Source organism: Rhagoletis zephyria, unplaced genomic scaffold, assembly GCF_001687245.7.
Source record: "Rhagoletis zephyria isolate East Lansing unplaced genomic scaffold, Rhagoletis_zephyria_1.1 Rzeph_scaffold_17923, whole genome shotgun sequence".
NCBI lineage: Eukaryota > Metazoa > Arthropoda > Insecta > Diptera > Tephritidae > Rhagoletis > Rhagoletis zephyria.
The window spans coordinates 1-10,443 of record NW_016174984.1 but is presented as its reverse complement, the minus strand read 5'-3'; the positions used below and the strand labels follow the sequence as shown (position 1 = coordinate 10,443).

At 34.7% G+C, this 10,443-nt stretch overlaps 1 pseudogene; it reads left to right on the top strand.

Moving 5' to 3' along the window:
* The first annotated feature begins 3,625 nt into the window (after positions 1 to 3,625).
* LOC108379991 (troponin C-like) lies at positions 3,626 to 10,204 on the top strand (annotated as a pseudogene).
* The last annotated feature ends 239 nt before the right edge of the window (positions 10,205 to 10,443 follow it).

Sequence of the window (10,443 nt, the reverse complement as noted above, 5' to 3'; positions counted from 1 at the left end):
ATCAAAGGAATGGCGTCCGGACAGTGGGCCGACAGCAGGGCGAGTGCCCCTTCCTGTTCAGTACCTGAAAAAGTCCTATTAGGTAGCCTAATAGCCAATCTGGTGCCTTTGTTGTCCCTTGCCAAAGCTTTATGAAGTCCAGCAGCTGCAGGAGTGGATGCGATGTTCTCTCTTTTTAGTCCTGAAGCTGCCACGCTTGGCTTTTCTAATCTCCTTATTGCACTTTGTAAGACTGACTGAGTATTCCTCCCAGTTCCCGGTGCGCTGTGTCCTATTGAAAAGTCTGCGCACCTCCTTCCTAAGAACCGAGAATTCCCGTGACCACCAGGGAGGCTGAGCCTTCCCCTTAGGCTTTGACACGGCACAGCTGGACGTAAAGGCATCTAAAATAGCGCCGTTCAGCCTATTAACCCTGTCCTCTAACGCCATACAATCTACCTTTCTTTGTTGTACCTCCGTCTACGTACCTCTTCATATATGGCCCAGTCTATTTTGCTGGGGTTTCTCTTAGGGTAACCTGCCTGACAAACAGCTCCCAGTGCAAACCGGATAATCCTGTGATCCGGCAGTGAGGGCTCAGATGAGACCTTTCACTGATTTCCGAAATAGCTATCACTTCTACAATTTTTTCAAATTACTGTTGCTTTTCCACAATAAGTTTTCATTAAAAACGGCCTCAAGCTCAATAAAAATTTAACATTGAACCACTGGATACATTTTGACGTTTTCCGGCAGCATTTTCATATGATTTTCGCTAAGAAAAGCCTTGAATGTGCGCTCGACGTGAGTTGATACAAGCGGCGCCCAATTTAAATATGAAACGTTTAAAACTTTCATATTATGAGGAATAAGGGCTTTTCCCTCGCCCTTAACAATTTTATTCACACACCGTTTTGTCTCCAAGCCTACATTAGCTGAGAAAACGGCTTTTCCAGCACCAATTTGGCAATAGGTCCCTTTGCCAGACGGCCAGGCCATGTGCTCACTTTGGTGAATACAACTAATGTAATGAAAAATAAATTTTTAGTCTGCTCCAATAGTAGTCCGGTTTACAGGATTTAGTCAGAACTTACAGGAAGTCGTTCCTATTGACATAAAACCTGTAAGTGGGAACACATTTGAGAGAGTAACTGAGCAACTGTTCCTAGTCAGAAGTTACAGGATTTAGTCCGGAGTTTCTTTTCCGGTAAGTTCATGAAAAGTGTCAAACGATCAGCTGATTTGCATGTGCAAGCAAAAACTAACAGCGGTGAAAGCAAAGTACCTTANCGACTGACGTTTTTACAGGAAATAGTGCTTTTTGCGTTCCTATGCACTTCTGCATCTGTTCTCCTTTTACTCTCATTTGAGAGAGTAAAATTGTAGTTTGACAGTTCCACAGGTTTTAGTCCGAAGTTCAAAGGAACATACTATTTGTGTACGATTCTTAAAATGTCATACTCATGTAAGGCAAAAAAGCCACATTCTCCGCCCTTTGCAGTTTTGCCAGGGGCGATCGTTGCCCTGAAAACCATATGGTTACTTAAAACGAATATATTATCCAATGGGGGAGCTAGACAAGGGCAAGAAGGCAAAAACATGCCCTTTGCATTGTAAGATCAAACATATTTTGTACCGTAGAAGGCCAACAGTTTTTGGGAGAAACGAAATCACCATTAATGTTTGCTTAAGTATTTCACTACTACATACACACTGCGGTTTTCTATACATACTAATTTTCGTAGCGCTTTTTTCGAAACGGGGCATTCCTTTTTTACTATTAAAAAAAAACCTAATTATTTATTACTTTTTTTAAAGGTAGAAAAGGCAAATAAAAGGCAACATCTAATGTATATATGTATATGGAATCAGGGAAAGCTAAATCGTGGACATTCTTAATCGAATATACTCTATCCCATTAGCAGAAAAATGGCAATTTCCATAAAATCCGTTCCCTGGTGATAACTTATACAGGGGCGAAGTCGATAAGGCTATTTGCTTTCGGTGGAGTTCTTGTGAAGGCTTACTTATCCAAATGTGATCAAACATATGTATGTGCCTTCTTTGGTCACCAATGCATCAAAATCACAAACTCGCTGCTTTGTCTCAGCGTCCTCCCCGTCCATCGAGACGTGCGTACAAATTAGGCTAAATGCTAAAATAGCATTCTTTACAATAAACATGTCACAATACTTTTATCTGATTTATGCTGAAAATTGGGCTCGGTGCCACAAAAAACCACCTGCTTTTATCTAAGTTGGCAGACATTATGGATTTGTGAAATCCCTTTTTGATAGACGGTGAGTCAGCCACGTAGCCACGTATGTAGCTACGTTATAAAAAGGGATAGCTTGGAGAATATCGTGTTGTCCATGGTAAGCAGGATTGCACTTGGACTCCTTAGAGTTGTTTCGCGCTGCTGTTTCTATACAAATGTTATGTCTAACTACATATATTTATGTGTAAAGAAAGTATATATATGTACATTTGCAATTATCAACATTTTAGAGCAATATGATATGTATAGTATAAATATGTATAGTATAAATATGTTTGCATGTATTTATTTACATATGACTGCATATAAGACGATATGTATGTATGTAATGGGTACGTATTCTTTACAAATGCAGAAAGTAAAAACTGACAGTAAGAGAACTCGTTCAACCCACATTATAGACGCTTCTCAGTTCGTCTGCAATCCACTATATGCCAAATGGCGATCACTACAAGATCCATCCACAAATAATGCTGTGGCATGCAAACATCCATACATACAAATCTACATTAGGGTAGTAGATATAATATTTTCTTTTTCCAGCCACACGCCAGAACTGCAGAATATCGAATATAAGGAGACCCGTAGTTTAGCTCTCGGTATGCATATAATTTATGTTAACCCAACAGAAAATTTGTAACTGCTCTTGTGTAACCCAGCAGTAAATCTATAATTGCTTCATGTGTGTACAAATGAATATTTCTGAGGTGCAACAGGGCTATTTCAGAACCATTTGGGGTCTAGTTCACCTCTAATTTAGGGCCATTTCGGGACTAGTTCGGAATTATTTCGAAACCTGCGCATTGCCATTTCAGCACTAACTATCATTTTGGGTTCGCCGAACTATTTCGAGACTAGCTGAGGACTATTTTTAGAACATTCCGGGACTGGTTCGGATTAATTTTGGGGCTGGTGTATGGTCATTTTGAGAATCATTTAGAATGATTTTGAGCCTGGTTAAGGTGTCTTTTAGGACCATTTCGCGCTAGTTTGCATTCTTGGGAATGGACCATTTGGCGCATTGCTCAATTTCGGCCAGAGGTTAGCTATTCTAGTTATGGTTCATTTCGGCGTAGTTCACGCACATTTTGGGATGATTTTAAAGTTAAATTTCCATCATAATTTTATTTTTGGAAATGTCTGATGGGAAATATTCGTATTCCATCAAAAAAAATCAAAATGTTGCTTTTTGGACCACTCTAATGTACACACATACGTATTTAGTACGTAGTTATGTATATTCATGCGTATGTGCAGTGCTCTTTTCACGAATTACAGCGTTTTCCATCGCAACAACAATAATAACATTTGCATATAATTACTGAATGTGAAAACGCCGACAATTCTGGATGTTTATGCGATTGTTGGAAAAACTTGGTGTACATCCATGCCTACATTGCGTTCGTATGTGTGTGTGTGTTGCTATCAGATCGGAGTGATTTTCTTTGATATTTTGGAACGTGTGCCGAGAACATACCGCCAGTTGGAGGACGAACGTTGAAGCTTCTGGTACACTGCACAACAAAGTGTGAAAAATAAAATATAATTCGCTTTGTCAGTACAGGAAAAAAAACTTGGTGAAAATGAGTTCCGTGGTGAGTTTTTTTTTTGGATTTCCTTATAATGTTTCGCATTTGTGATTTCTTTTAAAAAGAAGATGTGTACATTTATTGATTTGTATCCTTGTTTTGCAGGATGAAGATCTGACACCTGAGCAAATTGCAGGTTTGTTTTTCGACATAAATATTGTGTTTTCTTAAAGTGATGTGAATACATTTTTAGTGCTCCAGAAAGCTTTTAATAGCTTCGACCACCAGAAAACCGGTAGTATCCCTACAGAAATGGTGGCGGACATTCTGCGTTTGATGGGCCAACCCTTCGATAAGAAAATTTTGGAGGAACTCATCGATGAAGTTGATGAAGATAGTAAGTGATTAAATACTTTTGATTTCAAATTTTTAATTTTTGTATGAGACTATAGTTCCTACAATTTTATTTAGAGTTTTATTTTTAGGTTTATAAAATACTTTTTTTCAAATTTACGCGTTACTACGGATACCAAATAGAAAAAATATCAACTTAAGGAAAAAAGGAATGTATTTTATCAAAGCCATGACTTTTTTATTTTCAAAAAGAAAAGGTCGAAATATGTCAGATATTTATGTGCGGAAAATTACTGGAAATATTTGCTTCTTTATTTTTTCGGCATTAAAAAAAAAAATTGCGAAATATAAAAAAGCCCAATTTTGGTCGCCTTAAAAAAGAAAAAACAAAAAAAATTTTAAATCTTGAGGAATATTGATATACATGTACAAATGTATGTTCTGCAATGAGAGAGGATTAACTTAGCGCAAACAGGTTTTTTCACTATGTTTTTTTTTTGATTTCAAAATCTAAAAATAACTTTTAAATAAAAATATAAAAAAGCTTCAACAAAGTCCATTCATTTTCGCTTCGACGAAAAAATTTGTGTATCCTAATCATTTTATTGTATCTGTGAAGAGTAAAAGTCATGATTCACATACATATGGATGTGTATGCTTACGTTTGTACGTGCATATTAGGGTGCTTCTTAAAGTTCCAACAACAAAATTTTATATGGGACAACACTTTATTTCGTTCTATTTACAAAATAACAATATTCACGAAAGTTTTAAAGTTTTCAAATAAATTTAAGGGTCACTACCAGGGTTTTAAAAAATTTAGATCTGTTAAAATTTACATATTATTGAAAATTATTCATATTAATCCATAGTCATCCAAAGACTGTCCTTTGTTTATTTTTATTTTTATTTTTTTTCGGAATAAGCACCTAAAATTTTTCTCTAAGTTTCAAGTTTAGAAATAGATATCCTGAAAACTACAAACAAGCTCATCTATAGAGGAGATTTAATATGGCCTTCCAGAGCACAAAACGAATTCTTTTAATAAGATATGGCAACTATGTAAAATTTTAATATTTTCAAACCCCGGTAGCGATCTTTAAAAATTATTATTATTATTATTATTAAGGAACACCCTAATACATATGGTACTTTTTATACATACATATGTATATATTGATAATTTTTAATTTGCTATCGTTCTTGTCTAGTTCCGATCCATGGAAAAATTTCTTACGGCTTTATACTCTTTGTACATATGTAGGGAGCGCTCTCAGGGAAGCGTAGACATTTTTTGCTCGAAAAGAGGTGCGCATTCGAAGTTAGAATGTGCTTCGCCACTACTTACTTTTCCCCAAAAAAAAACATAAATAAATAAAAATGAAACCGCAGGAAAATAGCCATAATTATTTTGAAAAATTTCGCTAAATTTATTCCAAACAAATTTGTAAGGCACTTCAAGTAAAACTATCTTCTAAGGATATTGAGGGATACAAATTTCAAAGAACATCTTTCAACAACTTCAAACCGAAAGATCGTTAGTAAAAACCTTTTTTTGATTTTGCCTCACATTAATTTTTGGCTGGATATTCATGTTGGCATAGGTATAAAGTAATTTCATAGATTTACTAGAAAATTAAAAATTTTTTAAAAACATTTGTTATTCTGACTCGCATTCATGTTTGGCTTACTACTCGTGTTGTCGTGCATATAATGTACTCTTATAGATTTACTCGAAAACTAAGAGCCCCCCCTACGTTATCTTCATTACAGATTTTTTTTTATTGGAAAATCAGTTCCATTTCAGCAAAGTATATTAGTAAATAATTTATTTTTATTAACTTATGTATTTAGTCATTCCTCTAACAATGATTTAGTTTTATTTTCTATTAACTGAGAGTTTTTTTTTGCTTAATCTTTTTGTTTCCAGAATCAGGTCGTTTGGAGTTCGAAGAGTTCGTACAACTGGCTGCCAAATTTATCGTTGAAGAAGATTCTGAAGCTATGCAAAAGGAATTGCGCGAAGCCTTCCGTCTTTATGATAAACAAGGCAATGGNCGAAGCAGAGCTTGATATTATGATCGAGGAGATCGACTCGGATGGTTCTGGCACAGTGGACTTTGATGGTAAAAATATTGCTAAAAATCTGAACGTACTATGGGTTGGATCCGTTTGTGTGTGTATGCGAGTGGGTCTAACGCGCTTCTAGACGCAATGTCATTCCATAAACTAACCTCTCTAGAAAAATAGACGATTCTACGGATTTGTAAATGGTCAAGTGCGTGTTGAGGGCAAAATGAAATTTTGGTTGAGCTCGGGTAGAAAGGAAATCAAAAGTTCAGGTTTCAGCACCAATTTTTGTCCGAAAAATCATGAGCGAAACAAGTTCAACGGAAAAATTATTAAAAAAAATTTATAAACAACGGCATTTAGTATGCCTCTAATTAATACACATATGTATGTATGTATATAGATACATATACAAATATGCATACATAGTACGTATCTACATGTTTTACGAGCGACACTTTTATTGCCTCCGAATTTCGATTGAACACTGTCATTAGAAACGGCAACGGTTCATGTCGCCGGATGCGTAGGTGTTTTTGGACTGTACAATTTTCGTTTTGTTAATTAGCGTAGTTTGACTAATTAAAAACAGTTGATGTGTTGGGAAACAAAAATTAAGTGTATGTTAGCACTCGATGAGCAATAGGTATTGAGTTATTTTTGCTAGATTTCCTAGACATTTGGCTGTGCGACTTTTTTGCAGTAGATATCCAAAATTGTCAGTGGGCGTGCAAAATTGATGGAACTTTTCTTTCAAGAGATATGTTTGTGCATATATTCTTATGTACATACATTAGTATTGCTATGAATTTTTACTAGATTTCATTTCACTAGTCAGCATTTATTCCAGAATCAGATCTAATTTAGATCGCTGATTCCGAGCACATTGTGTTACCACTTAATAGATTTTCTTGGAATGGTAAATTCAGGAAACCCTCATGAAGTTTTTAGGAAAAATTCTTGTTGGTAACAATGAATTTCCGAAGGCAATTGATGTCGACCCCCAAAGAGTTCAGCTAACTCATTAGGGTAGCAAGAATATTAAGCCGCAGTATGCACGGGTTTCCACCAGTCAGAAGGACTTTGATAGACTTAGTTCAAAGACCAGCTCCGAGCTGCCTCTCTCCTTTGCAGATTTGCGCCAGGTCCTTCAACACCTGCCTGGGCTCGTGAGTGCCCTTGCTCTCGTAGTTCATCAGTTGGTGTGGAGTTGAAGGAACTTTTCAGCGGAGCGCCGTAATTCATGCGTACAACATGTCCAAGCCAGCTAAATCGTTGTATGTCCATGTCGAAGAGTTTTTATGTGTTGCCAAGAGATACTTTGTGTTGCCCACGTTCACCGCTATACCAACCTCTTTTTAGCTTCTTTTTCTAAGCTGCAATAGGTGCTGCTGCAATTATTACTTAGTATGATGACGATGTTGAGAGATCGCCCCATTGCGGAATACCTCTACTCAGCTTACGCTGGGTGGGAGGTGCATGTAAGAGATAAGCCTAACTAAGTTGTTCCCGCCTTCGAGCTTGTTCAGCGCTAATATTATCGCTTCGCATAGCAGTCTGTATATCGAAATCGAAGTTTTTGTCCTTAAAAGCCTCCTTTGTTAACAATTGTATGGAAAGCAGATTGTACTGCCCTTCAGGCAGGCATATATGTAGATACATTTTTAGTTTGGTAAAATAATTTTTAGAGGAATTTTTTAAGAAAAATTTGATAAAAAATTTATAATTGCACTAGTAGCGGAACTACTAAGAGGGGTTTTTTTTTTATTCGAGTGCTTAAATGCCGTAAACACTGCAGAAATGCGGGAAACACTGCAGAAATACACAGACTTGCATATGTATGTATAAGTGAAACCATTTGTACACATATACATATATACATATATGTATACATTATGGTGGTCCAAAAAAAGTAATGCTCTCACCCCTAGGTGGGTTCTACACCGAAAAATTTTACCCCTTTTTAGTTTCAGATAAAAAAATATTTAGAGGTAGCTCAAAGCGCTCAAAGTTTTCCTTGTATTTTATACGAAAAAAAAAAACAGTTTTTCGTAGAATTCTTGAAAATCAATACTTTCCGAGCGGAAAACTCTGTTTCTTTCAGGAGAATTCCCAATAATAATACATAATACCCAATTGTTTATTTAAACAGTTTTTAATATGAGCTTTTTGTTATATAGGTAAAAACCTAAAAAATGCAATATAAATAATAATCTAAATAATCTTTAGCATTAAAAAATGGTAAAATAAACAATTGTCTATCTTTATTGAAAGTCTCCTTGTTTCTCACAAAGGTTTTCGATCGAAAAATATTGATTTTCAAGAATTCTCTACCATTTTTACGAGAAATTGTTTTTTTTTTCGTATAAAACTATATCGGTGTCACCCGCTTCGCTGAGTGTATGAAATTTCTACGTGCTACATTAGGTGTAATTTATTTTATTTAAACTCAACATACTTAAAATATGCGAAAATCAGGAGACTTTACATTTTTTAAATATCTTCAAAATTTTCTCTCTTGTGATACTTTTTCATACTAATGTACATGTAGTTTAAAAATGAAGCCATTTAAAAATCATTTCTATTGATACCCATATTGTAATAATTCATTGAAATGATTGACAATTTTTAATTTTACATTTGAAACCGTTAATTCCTATAATTCAAGTTGAATTTGAATTTTTAAACATGTGGAGTCCCTGCTACACATATGTTGCATAGAAATAAAGCCTTTTCAAGACTCTTCCGATTAAAACCTAGATTGTAATAACTCATTAAACTCATTAAACATAATATAATTGTATTCGAACTTAGATTTAAAACAGGTGGCAACCTTCTTCGAAATATTTTCCCATTAAAACCCTATTAATTCCCTCTTATCTGACGTCCATATTGTGATACATATTCCAATTATAAAATTCCTTTAATTCAAAATCCTCATACATGTAGGTTTTGAACTGAAGCCCTTATCAAGAACCTTTCGATTTATACCCGTATTGAAGTAATTAATTTAAATTAAATGAATTAAATTTTTAAACGGGTAGCACCGCTTGTAAAACACCTCAGTAATATTTTAAATGTTCAATCTGAAGGTTTCTTAGCAGTCTTTCATAAGACACCCATATATAAATTTTTCAGATAGCTTGCTAATAATTAATTTAAATTTATCTTTTCGAACAGGTGGCAACCCTTTCCAAAATACTTTCAAACTACAACTTTTTAAGCCTCTTGTCATCCATTCTTTAAAATAATCTTCAAATTAATTATTCCCTTAATTCAAGTCGAATTTATCTGTATCTATACTATTTATATGTATCTATACCAAGTTCCTGTAGTCTATGAAAAATATTTTCTGATATATGATGTGCGGTATGAAAACTCCGTTTTATGGGTAGTGCAGGGGTATATTTTTCTGGTATAGGGGGTGAGAGCTTTAAAATTCCGACTTTACTTTTTTTTTTGGACCACCGTAGTATACATTCATATCTACAGTATTGCATACATATTTTTATTTATTTATTATAAAATTTTACTTTATTATTGCAGAGTTCATGGAAATGATGACAGGAGAGTAAAATTAAATTCGAAAGGGTGTTTATTGTCGTCGTCACCAAGCTATCTGATTGATATTTGGGATATACTGCGAAGACGCCAATAGAAAGTTGCATAATTGCTTGCCACTGGCGGGTGTCAATCATTCACTCATATACATATTCAATATATAAATTTGTACATAATATGTACGTATATTGTTGAGGCTTCAATTGTTATACTAACAGAAAATTAAATATTTTGGGTTTAAGATTTCGCTATTTGTTTATTTGTATACTGAAATTTGGTAATCATACTTTAAACGTATACATACACCCATATTTGTAAAATATTGTACCTACTTCATACGCCATAAACATATCTTTGGTGTTCACCAAATATGTTGCCCATAAAACTAAAAAAACTTACGCATTTAAAATAAAAAGATTTTAATTGAAAAGAATTTTTATTTTACTAGTGTTCGCCCAGCGGTTGAAATTCAACCTCTTAAATTGAGGGAAGTTGAGGTGGGCAGAGCAGAGCCGAGCTGAGATTTACTGAGTTGATTGGAGTGAATTGAGGTGAATTGCGTTCAAAAACATAACATAATATAACATAACATAACATAACATAACACGATATAACCCAAAACAATAAAACACAACACAATACAACACAAAATAACACAACACAACACAACAC